Source organism: Labrus bergylta, chromosome 3 (genome assembly GCF_963930695.1).
Source record: "Labrus bergylta chromosome 3, fLabBer1.1, whole genome shotgun sequence".
NCBI lineage: Eukaryota > Metazoa > Chordata > Actinopteri > Labriformes > Labridae > Labrus > Labrus bergylta.
In genome coordinates this window covers 36,287,931-36,300,233 of record NC_089197.1, presented here as the reverse complement: position 1 = coordinate 36,300,233, position 12,303 = coordinate 36,287,931, and the positions used below count along the sequence as shown (strand labels likewise).

At 43.0% G+C, this 12,303-nt stretch overlaps 2 non-coding genes and 1 pseudogene across 2 annotated transcripts; all 3 read right to left on the bottom strand.

Moving 5' to 3' along the window:
- Window positions 1-878: 878 nt before the first annotated feature.
- LOC114920078 (5S ribosomal RNA) lies at window positions 879-997 on the bottom strand. The gene has a single exon (XR_010665993.1). It is a non-coding gene; the product is annotated as a 5S ribosomal RNA (ribosomal RNA).
- A 6,218-nt stretch (window positions 998-7,215) lies between these two features.
- LOC136178795 (5S ribosomal RNA) lies at window positions 7,216-7,324 on the bottom strand (annotated as a pseudogene).
- A 505-nt stretch (window positions 7,325-7,829) lies between these two features.
- On the bottom strand, window positions 7,830-7,948 carry LOC136178662 (5S ribosomal RNA). The gene has a single exon (XR_010666034.1). It is a non-coding gene; the product is annotated as a 5S ribosomal RNA (ribosomal RNA).
- Between the last annotated feature and the right edge of the window lie 4,355 nt (window positions 7,949-12,303).

The window sequence follows — 12,303 nt, the reverse complement described above, 5'->3', positions numbered from 1 at the left end:
TGAAATCTTTTCATGAAAATTTTCAACTTTTTGAAACCAAAATCTTTTCATGAAAATGTTCAATTTTTTTGAAGCAGAAATCTTTTCATGAAAATTTTCAACTTTTTTGAAGCCGAAATCTTTTCATGAAAGTTTTCAACTTTTTGAAACCGAAATCTTTTCATGAAAATTTTCAACTTTTTTGAAGCTTAAATCTTTTCATGAAAATGGTCAACTTTTTTGAAGCCGAAATCTTTTCATGAAAATGGTCAACTTTTTTGAAGCCGAAATCTTTTCATGAAAATCTTAGACTTTTTTGAAGTCGAAATCTTTTCATATAAATTTTCAACTTTTTTGAAGCAGAAATCTTTTCATGAGAAGACGTGCCGAGAAGACGATCAAACTTGACTATCTAGAGGACGTAAAAGTAGTAACAAGGTTTCCGTAGGTGAACCTGCGGAAGGATCATTACCGGTTTGAGATCCCCGCACCGAGGGGCCACGCGGCCTCGGGTGCGGGGATCTCAAACCGGTAATGATCCTTCCGCAGGTTCACCTACGGAAATGCTCTTGTTGTTTTTCTTGCTTGGCGCTTTCTTAATCGGGATTACAGGACAGGCCGGTGCTCTGTTGGTCTTTGTTTTAGGAGTTTTGGTAACCTTACCAAATTGGTAACATTTGAGACAAATGTTTTCCTGACATATCCGCCGCCAGCACCGAGGGGCCACGCGGCCTCGGGTGCGGGGATCTCAAACCGGTAATGATCCTTCCGCAGGTTCACCTACGGAAACCTTGTTACGACTTTTACTTCCTCTAGATAGTCAAGTTTGGCTGAATTTTTGGACATGTGAATATGTCTCTATATGATGAAAGAAAAGCATATGATGAAAAAAACGAAAAAGCTTACAGCACCTGGTATTCCCAGGCGGTCTCCCATCCAAGTACTAACCAGGCCCGACCCTGCTTAGCTTCCGAGATCGGACGAGATCGGGCGTGTTCAGGGTGGTATGGCCGTAAGCCATTACTGTGTGCAGAAAGGGGCCTTTTAAAGATCTCATGCCCTCGGCCATAATGTGGGGGAGCAAATGCTCCCCCACATTATGGATTCTGGCTGAATTTTTGGACATGTGAATATGTCTCTATATGATGAAAAAAATGAAAAAGCTTACAGCACCTGGTATTCCCAGGCGGTCTCCCATCCAAGTACTAACCAGGCCCGACCCTGCTTAGCTTCCGAGATCGGACGAGATCGGGCGTGTTTTTTTTTTTTAATCTTTTATTATCAAAAGTACAAAAACATTTATATTATTTACACATCATTTACAAGAAATACAATACCAAAACATACACCATATAAATCAAACCTCCCCTCAGAGGCAAGCGCTTGCCAAAGAAAACAAAATAAAGCAAACAAAATCAAAACCTCCCCCGATTCCAAAACACTTAAAAACTCTCTTGAGTTCTTCCCTCAAAGTAAACAACCCCCGAAAACAAACCCCAAAGCAAACAAAATCCCCTTGAGAGCTCTCAACCTCCCCTGCAAACCAAAAGGCCCTCAAATCAAACCACCCATTTTTCCCCATGACCAACGAAAAACCGTAACAGAAACAAAATAAATTATACGTCCCACACAATGCCCTCTTCATTTACCCCACACACTTTCGCCCCTTCCACAAACATTCTCACAAACTCACTCTCATTCGCAACGTGCAACAATTTTAGGTGTGCTCTCCATTCATTCCAAAACATTCTCCACACATTCATTCTCTTGTTTTCGTACAATGCAAAATTCCTTCTGTTAAAAACCGCTTTGCGTGCAAAGGCTAAAATCATATTCATAACGTTGTGGTTTTTTTGTTTCGTTCCCACCCCCAACAGCACCGACAATTCCCACCCCCTTTCATTCCAACACTCATTCTCACTACATTTCCCCAACATTTCCCTTATTTTTCCCCAAAACACGCCCAATTCCCCACATGTCACAAACAAATGCACCAAATCCTCATCCACACTTTCACATACACAACACTTTCTTTCATACCTCTCCTTGTGGATTTGATGCAGGACGATGCAGGTGAAGATCCTCCTGTGCCTCAGTTTGAAATCTAAGTCAAATATTGCATGCGGTGTGTGCGGTATGTTAATGTTTTTCCATATCATGTTGCTTGTTATGTCTGGGTATGTGTCTGTCCATTTAACTTCAGATGTGGGTTTCTGTATTCTATGTGTGATTGCGCATCTATACCAAATTTTTGTGGTGACATCAGTAATGTTGTGCTTCTTCTCCCCTAGGCACAGGGAGATCCCCACCGCATCGTCCCGCATCGCTCCCTCCTTCTCCTTGATTAGTTTTTCCCATTCGCTCGACAAAGACAATTTTACATTTTCAAACACTCTCTCAATCACATCCTTTCTGCACACATACCCCTTGTTTTTTAACCCCACCAACACCATTTGTACATCAAACTCCCCCTCATCGTTCACTAAATCCCCTATTCTAATGTATCCCGCTTTCTCCATTGCCTCGCACTTGATTGCCCTCTCCCCATTTTTAAAATACGGGCTTGAGAGGAAGGGCAGCCGCAGCACTGACCCTCTCGTTCCGCATTCCGGTACAGTCCAGGCTGAAACCTGATACCACGCATTGAGTACTTCCTGGAAAAACCGTGGCAAGTGTTTAAATGCGTCCGGGTTATTTATCTGGTGCAGGTTGTCCTCGTTGTGGAGTCCAAAACTGCACAGATGTTGTTTGAAATGATTTTTCCAACCTACGCTCCGGCTCTGGTCCTTAAATTTGCCTATCAATTTGGCTCTTAGTGCTACTTTTTTTGTCAGTAAGTCAATCAAAGCTAACCCACCCTGATCTTTAGCCCCTATTATTGTTTTGTGAGCTATACTCGCTGCTTTGTTTCTCCAAATAAAGTCCCTAATGATCTTTGAGATCCCCGCGAAGGCCCAGTCCGGGAGCGCGCAAGTACTCAGCGCATGATTCACTTTGGACAACACGAGAGCATTTGTTACGGCTACCCTTCCTCTCAGCAATAGGCCCCTTGCCCTCCACAAATTCAAAGTTTTCTTAATTTTACCCACCACCTCTTTCCATGTTTCGTTATCACATTCATTCTCGTTTTTCCCCACACTCACTCCCAGCACTTTTCTTCTCTCCCCCACCGTTTTAAATCCCCACCTATTAGCGTAATTTGATTCCCTTCCCATATCCCCCCCTCCCTTTCCATGTCCCTGACCGTCTGTTTTATTGAAATGATTGAGTCTGCTATGTCCCTGTTTGGTATGCTGTATGATTGTGTTTGCTCTATGATAGTTCCTATTACTTCCCTGATTCTATTGGCTATTGTTTTTGCTATGATTTTGTAATCTGTGTTTAGTAAATTGATTGGTCTGTAGTTGTCCAGATTTTTATTGTCCCCCTTGTTTTTGTAGAAAATAGTAACCACCCCCTCCCCCAAGCTTTTCGGTATGCATTTGACTCTCTCAATATATTTACTTAGTTTGCCTAGTATGGGTACTAGCTGTTCTTTGAAAGCTAAATAAAATTCAGCAGTTAGGCCATCGCTACCAGGACTTTTGTTTCTGTTTAAACCCTCTAGAGCGCTTTTGATTTCTCCGTCCGTAAACTCACTTTCACACCATATTTTATCCTCGTCGCTAAGTTCCTTCTTTAAGGCACCCACAGCTCTGTCCGCGCTCGCACCATCACACTCCTGTCTCGTGAACAGGCTTTCATAGTAGCCTTTGACCGTTTTTAATATTTCAGTTTTATCCGTCACCCTTTCCCCTGCTGCGTTCACTAATTCGTTTATTTCTGTTTTTATTTGCTTTTGTTTCTCCAGACCCAGGAAAAAGGCTGTGCTCCTTTCCCCTTCATACAAATATTGTATTTTGCTCCTAATCGCTGCGCCCCTACATTTTTTTAGTTCGAACGCTTTTAACTGCTCTTTTAAGTGTATGTATTTTTCTGCGCAAGCATTATCTGCACTGTCGAGCAATGTTATTTCCTCACTTAGTTGTTTTCTTAGATTCTCTTCCATTTGATTTTCTCTCCACTTTTTCTCCTTACTATAGTTAATGCACTTTTTTTTGATTCTGACTTTTACCCCATCCCACCACACATTCATATCTTCATTCTCCCCCCACTCATATCCCACATCATTCAAGAATTTTTTCATGCTTTTCACAAACGCATCATCTTCTAGCAGACTTCCGTTAAAGCACCATATCCCTCCTTTACGTGAATCAGTTTCTTTTCCAAATGTGATTGTCATTCCTGCGTGATCGCTCCACGTATTGGTTTTATACTCAGCGCTTTTTACCCACTTCACCACCTCACATGTCACCAGGGAGAGGTCTATTCTTGATTGTTTCAGTCTGTTTAGCACGATTTGCCTTCTAGAGTAAGCCCTTTCCCATGGGTGCAGCAATCTCCATATGTCTAAGCACCGCTTGGTTATTATTAGGTCTTTCAGTGCCCCTCTGCTTACGTCCCCCTTGAACACATTATTTTTTGATACGTCTGTTGGCGTCATTGCCACATTGAAGTTGCCGATTATCACGCAGGTTCCTTCCCACCATTTGCTTATTTTTATAAAAAACGTTTTCCTTTCTTTTTCTCCGTTCGGCGCATATATATTTATAATTCTTAAATTTTTTGTTTCGTACATACAGTCTATAACTATAACTCTCCCCTCTTTATCCCCGTACACCAAATTAACCCCTGTTACCCGATCCGTTTTGATTAGAACCGCCACTCCTCTCGCCTTTGGCGTACCATTGGAGCTAAAGATTTGGCCCACAAAGTCTTTTTTAATGTCTTCTACCAGGGAATCATCCCACCTGGTCTCCTGCACACACAGGATGTCATTTTGCCAGGAAAGCATGGATTGTCTCTTTTCCTTGCTTCGTAGTCCATTGGCGTTGATAGAAAATAAAATTAAGGCCATTATCAAAAAGGAAAAAAAAGAAAAACAAACGGATTTACCAGGGTTATTTCCAGCCATTATTTGTCTTTACTTTTTAATTTTTTAGCCAACTTCTTTCGTTGCCCCAAACTCAGTCTTTTTTGCGCGCTTGCCAGTTCACTAACATCCATTTCGCTGTCCGTTTCGTTTGGACTGGCGCTTTTAGTCAGGTTGTTTGCCCTGATTTTACTCCCTCCCGCCTGCCCCGGCACCCTCTCAGGCACCTCCCTCCCCTTTGTGCTCATGCTTACCCCTGGTTCTCCGTCCGTTCTGTCTCCCTTTTTCGCTTTCTTGCTCGTTTTCCGCTGCTTCTGTTGTCCCCCTCCTCCAGCCTGCTCCGGCGTCTCCAACTCGTTCTCTGCCACCTGCTCTCCTCCGCTCTCTCCGCTCTGCTCCATTTCTCCTCCGCTGCCCTCCTCCTCTCCGGTCTCCTCCTCGCTTTCTCCAGTCACCTCCTCCTCTCCTTCTGCCGCGTCCTTGTACACCTCCTCCTCCGCCTCATTCCTGCTCTCCTTTTCATTTTCACACTCGCAGTCATTTTCTCTTTTTCCACAGTTTTTACATTTTGCCAGGTTCGCGCTGCACTCACGTGCAAAGTGTCCCTGCACCCCACATTTGTGGCACATGAACTCCGGGCACTCTCGCAGGATGTGTCCCGGCTGGATACACATCCTGCACACTTTTTGCTGTCTGTCATGAATGACTCTGAAGAATTCGCTCCCCATCACTGTATTGAATTTTGTGGAGTACGGTAGCGACTGTACCTGGTCGTTGAACCGGACCCGGACAAACCTTGTTCCGTCGGCTATTGTTGTCCCTGGCCACATTCTTCTTTTAATCGGAGATGTGGGGTTCACTCCCCAGCCCGTCAGCTTCCACACGATTTCTTCATCCGTGATGTAGGCCGGCAGGTTCAGAAAGGACACCACCAGCTCGTCATTGTTTAGTTCTCTGGCTACAACTCTTGTCTCTCCAATTTTGAAGCCGTCCAGCAGCCTTTCTTTTCCCTTGATGTTGCTCACTGTTACTTCCAGTTTTTCCGGCCCCACGGTTCTGCACGCCAGCAGGCCCCCGCAGATCATTTTTAAATTGTTCATCACCTGCTGTAGAGGCACTTTTTCCCCCACCATTTCAATGTTTAGTGTCAGTTTTTTTTCGTAGGCCACTTTTGCCTCTCTTGTCTCAGCTCCCTCTGCACCTCTCACACTCTGCACACCAATCAGTCCTTGATTGTCCGCAGCTGGGGCAATCAGCTCACTGCTCCTCTCTCTTCCTCTCTCTCCGTTGTCCATACCATTCCTAGTTTCGTTTGCCATGTTTATCAGTCCTTTTTGTCCGTCGTCCTTTTCGTTGTCGTTTAATCCGTTCCGTTGTTTCAATGCCGTGTTTGTCTGTCCTTTTTCTTGTCCATTATCCATTTCTTTTTCCTTTTCTCCGGTCCGTTGTCCTGTCATCTTTGTAATCCGTCCGTGTGTGCTTGTTAGCGGCCCGCTAGCAAACATTTAAGAAATCAGAGGTCTTCCCAAAAAAAGGGGTAAACAGGTAAGAAAAAAGCAAAAAAGAAAAGCAATCCCCCTCACAGTCCGTGACTGCTGGGGGACGTTCACTCAAGATCTGAGGACTTTAAACAAAACAAGGCATATATAACAAAAATGAAAAATAAGGACTCCTGCTCTCTCTGGCACGTCTGCTCTCTCCGGGCTCCACTCTGTCTCTGCCGTAAACGGGGCGTGTTCAGGGTGGTATGGCCGTAAGCTGTTATTGTGTGCAGAAAGGGGCCTTTTAAAGATCTCATGCCCTCGGCCATAATGTGGGGGAGCAAATGCTCCCCCACATTATTGATTCTGGCTGAATTTTTGGACATGTGAATATGTCTCTATATGATGAAAAAAAAGCATATGATGAAAAAAATGAAAAAGCTTACATCACCTGGTATTCCCAGGTGGTCTCCCATCCAAGTACTAACCAGGCCCGACCCTGCTTAGCTTCTGAGAACACACGAGATCAAGCTTTTTTTATTTTTTATCTTTTATTATCAAAAGTACAAAAACATTTATAATACTTTCACATCATTTACAACAAATACTATCACACAACATACATCACATAAATCAAACCTCCCCTCTGAAACAAACAACACTCCAACAAAACCAAGATAAAGCAAACAAACTCAAACCACCCCTGATTCCCACAACAACCCCCAAATACTCTCAAAACCCCTCTGAAACAAAACCCCTCAAATCAAATCAAAAAAATGAAAAAGCTTACAGCACCTGGTATTCCCAGGCGGTCTCCCATCCAAGTACTAACCAGGCCCGACCCTGCTTAGCTTCCGAGATCGGGCATGTTCAGGGTGGTATGGCCGTAAGCTGTTATTGTGTGCAGAAAGGGGCCTTTTAAAGATCTCATGCCCTCGGCCATAATGTGGGGGAGCAAATGCTCCCCCACATTATTGATTCTGGCTGAATTTTTGGACATGTGAATATGTCTCTATATGATGAAAAAAAAGCATATGATGAAAAAAATGAAAAAGCTTACAGCACCTGGTATTCCCAGGTGGTCTCCCATCCAAGTACTAACCAGGCCCGACCCTGCTTAGCTTCTGAGAACACACGAGATCAAGCTTTTTTTATTTTTTATCTTTTATTATCAAAAGTACAAAAACATTTATAATACTTTCACATCATTTACAACAAATACTATCACACAACATACATCACATAAATCAAACCTCCCCTCTGAAACAAACAACACTCCAACAAAACCAAGATAAAGCAAACAAACTCAAACCACCCCTGATTCCCACAACAACCCCCAAATACTCTCAAAACCCCTCTGAAACAAAACCCCTCAAATCAAATCAAAAAAATGAAGAAGCTTACAGCACCTGGTATTCCCAGGCGGTCTCCCATCCAAGTACTAACCAGGCCCGACCCTGCTTAGCTTCCGAGATCGGACGAGATCGGGCATGTTCAGGGTGGTATGGCCGTAAGCTGTTATTGTGTGCAGAAAGGGGCCTTTTAAAGATCTCATGCCCTCGGCCATAATTGCTCCCCCACATTATTGATTCTGGCTGAATTTTTGGACATGTGAATATGTCTCTATATGATGAAAAAAAAGCATATGATGAAAAAAATGAAAAAGCTTACAGCACCTGGTATTCCCAGGCGGTCTCCCATTCAAGTACTAACCAGGCCCGACCCTGCTTAGCTTCTGAGATCACACGAGATCGAGCTTTTTTTATTTTTTATCTTTTATTATCAAAAGTACAAAAACATTTATAATACTTTCACGTCATTTACAACAAATACTATCACACAACATACATCACATAAATCAAACCTCCCCTCTGAAACAAACAACACTCCAACAAAACCAAGATAAAGCAAACAAACTCAAACCACCCCTGATTCCCACAACAACCCCCAAATACTCTAATAATACTTTCACATCATTTACAACAAATACTATCACACAACATACATCACATAAATCAAACCTCCCCTCTGAAACAAACAACACTCCAACAAAACCAAGATAAAGCAAACAAACTCAAACCACCCCTGATTCCCACAACAACCCCCAAATACTCTCAAAACCCCTCTGAAACAAAACCCCTCAAATCAAATCAAAAAAATGAAAAAGCTTACAGCACCTGGTATTCCCAGGCGGTCTCCCATCCAAGTACTAACCAGGCCCGACCCTGCGTAGCTTCCGAGATCGGACGAGATCGGGCATGTTTTTTTTTTATCTTTTATTATCAAAAGTACAAAAACATTTATATTATTTACACATCATTTACAAGAAATACAATACCAAAACATACACCATATAAATCAAACCTCCCCTCAGACGCAAGCGCTTGCCAAAGAAAACAAAATAAAGCAAACAAAATCAAAACCTCCCCTGATTCCAAAACACTTAAAAACTCTCTTGAGTTCTTCCCTCAAAGTAAGCAACCCCCGAAAACAAACCCCAAAGCAAACAAAATCCCCTTGAGAGCTCTCAACCTCCCCTGCAAACCAAAAGGCCCTCAAATCAAACCACCCATTTTTCCCCATGACCAACGAAAAACCGTAACAGAAACAAAATAAATTATACGTCCCACACAATGCCCTCTTCATTTACCCCACACACTTTCGCCCCTTCCACAAACATTCTCACAAACTCACTCTCATTCGCAACGTGCAACAATTTTAGGTGTGCTCTCCATTCATTCGAAAACATTCTCCACACATTCATTCTCTTGTTTTCGTACAATGCAAAATTCCTTCTGTTAAAAACCGCTTTGCGTGCAAAGGCTAAAATCATATTCATAACGTTGTGGTTTTTTTGTTTCGTTCCCACCCCCAACAGCACCGACAATTCCCACCCCCTTTCATTCCAACACTCATTCTCACTACATTTCCCCAACATTTCCCTTATTTTTCCCCAAAACACGCCCAATTCCCCACATGTCACAAACAAATGCACCAAATCCTCATCCACACTTTCACATACACAACACTTTCTTTCATACCTCTCCTTGTGGATTTGATGCAGGACGATGCAGGTGAAGATCCTCCTGTGCCTCAGTTTGAAATCTAAGTCAAATATTGCATGCGGTGTGTGCGGTATGTTAATGTTTTTCCATATCATGTTGCTTGTTATGTCTGGGTATGTGTCTGTCCATTTAACTTCAGATGTGGGTTTCTGTATTCTATGTGTGATTGCGCATCTATACCAAATTTTTGTGGTGACATCAGTAATGTTGTGCTTCTTCTCCCCTAGGCACAGGGAGATCCCCACCGCATCGTCCCGCATCGCTCCCTCCTTCTCCTTGATTAGTTTTTCCCATTCGCTCGACAAAGACAATTTTACATTTTCAAACACTCTCTCAATCACATCCTTTCTGCACACATACCCCTTGTTTTTTAACCCCACCAACACCATTTGTACATCAAACTCCCCCTCATCGTTCACTAAATCCCCTATTCTAATGTATCCCGCTTTCTCCATTGCCTCGCACTTGATTGCCCTCTCCCCATTTTTAAAATACGGGCTTGAGAGGAAGGGCAGCCGCAGCACTGACCCTCTCGTTCCGCATTCCGGTACAGTCCAGGCTGAAACCTGATACCACGCATTGAGTACTTCCTGGAAAAACCGTGGCAAGTGTTTAAATGCGTCCGGGTTATTTATCTGGTGCAGGTTGTCCTCGTTGTGGAGTCCAAAACTGCACAGATGTTGTTTGAAATGATTTTTCCAACCTACGCTCCGGCTCTGGTCCTTAAATTTGCCTATCAATTTGGCTCTTAGTGCTACTTTTTTTGTCAGTAAGTCAATCAAAGCTAACCCACCCTGATCTTTAGCCCCTATTATTGTTTTGTGAGCTATACTCGCTGCTTTGTTTCTCCAAATAAAGTCCCTAATGATCTTTGAGATCTCCGCGAAGGCCCAGTCCGGGAGCGCGCAAGTACTCAGCGCATGATTCACTTTGGACAACACGAGAGCATTTGTTACGGCTACCCTTCCTCTCAGCAATAGGCCCCTTGCCCTCCACAAATTCAAAGTTTTCTTAATTTTACCCACCACCTCTTTCCATGTTTCGTCATCACATTCATTCTCGTTTTTCCCCACACTCACTCCCAGCACTTTTCTTCTCTCCCCCACCGTTTTAAATCCCCACCTATTAGCGTAATTTGATTCCCTTCCCAGTAGCATAATTTCAGACTTATTTTCGTTTACTTTTGCCCCCGATGCCCTTTCATAGGTTTGCACGTGTTTCAGTATTAGTTCTATATCCTCCTCTCTTTTCACCATTATATTCACGTCATCCGCATATTGGATTATTTTAACATTTTCCTCCCCTATTCCTTCAATGCTCCCGTCTTCCGATATCAGCGCTGCCAGCGGCTCTGCCACCAAGCTATACAGCAGCGCTGACATCGGACACCCCTGTCTTACTGATCTTGTGATCTTAAATGCATCAGTTAAAGCCCCGTTACATTTTATCTTACTTTCCGCCCCTTTGTACAACACATTTATCCACTCTCGCATTCTCTCCCCGAACCCAAACTTCTCCAAAACCCTCCCCATGAACCCATGATCCACTCTGTCAAATGCCTTACTTAAATCAATCCCTAACCATATACCCCCCTCCCTTTCCATGTCCCTGACCGTCTGTTTTATTGAAATGATTGAGTCTGCTATGTCCCTGTTTGGTATGCTGTATGATTGTGTTTGCTCTATGATAGTTCCTATTACTTCTCTGATTCTATTGGCTATTGTTTTTGCTATGATTTTGTAATCTGTGTTTAGTAAACTGATTGGTCTGTAGTTGTCCAGATTTTTATTGTCCCCCTTGTTTTTGTAGAAAATAGTAACCACCCCCTCCCCCAAGCTTTTCGGTATGCATTTGACTCTCTCAATATATTTACTTAGTTTGCCTAGTATGGGTACTAGCTGTTCTTTGAAAGCTAAATAAAATTCAGCAGTTAGGCCATCGCTACCAGGACTTTTGTTTCTGTTTAAACCCTCTAGAGCGCTTTTGATTTCTCCGTCCGTAAACTCACTTTCACACCATATTTTATCCTCGTCGCTAAGTTCCTTCTTTAAGGCACCCACAGCTCTGTCCGCGCTCGCACCATCACACTCCTGTCTCGTGAACAGGCTTTCATAGTAGCCTTTGACCGTTTTTAATATTTCAGTTTTATCCGTCACCCTTTCCCCTGCTGCGTTCACTAATTCGTTTATTTCTGTTTTTATTTGCTTTTGTTTCTCCAGACCCAGGAAAAAGGCTGTGCTCCTTTCCCCTTCATACAAATATTGTATTTTGCTCCTAATCGCTGCGCCCCTACATTTTTTTAGTTCGAACGCTTTTAACTGCTCTTTTAAGTGTATGTATTTTTCTGCGCAAGCATTATCTGCACTGTCGAGCAATGTTATTTCCTCACTTAGTTGTTTTCTTAGATTCTCTTCCATTTGATTTTCTCTCCACTTTTTCTCCTTACTATAGTTAATGCACTTTTTTTTGATTCTGACTTTTACCCCATCCCACCACACATTCATATCTTCATTCACCCCCCACTCATATCCCACATCATTCAAGAATTTTTTCATGCTTTTCACAAACGCATCATCTTCTAGCAGACTTCCATTAAAGCACCATATCCCTCCTTTACGTGAATCAGTTTCTTTTCCAAATGTGATTGTCATTCCTGCGTGATCGCTCCACGTATTGGTTTTATACTCAGCGCTTTTTACCCACTTCACCACCTCACATGTCACCAGGGAGAGGTCTATTCTTGATTGTTTCAGTCTGTTTAGCACGATTTGCCTTCTAGAGTAAGCCCTTTCCCATGGGTGCAGCA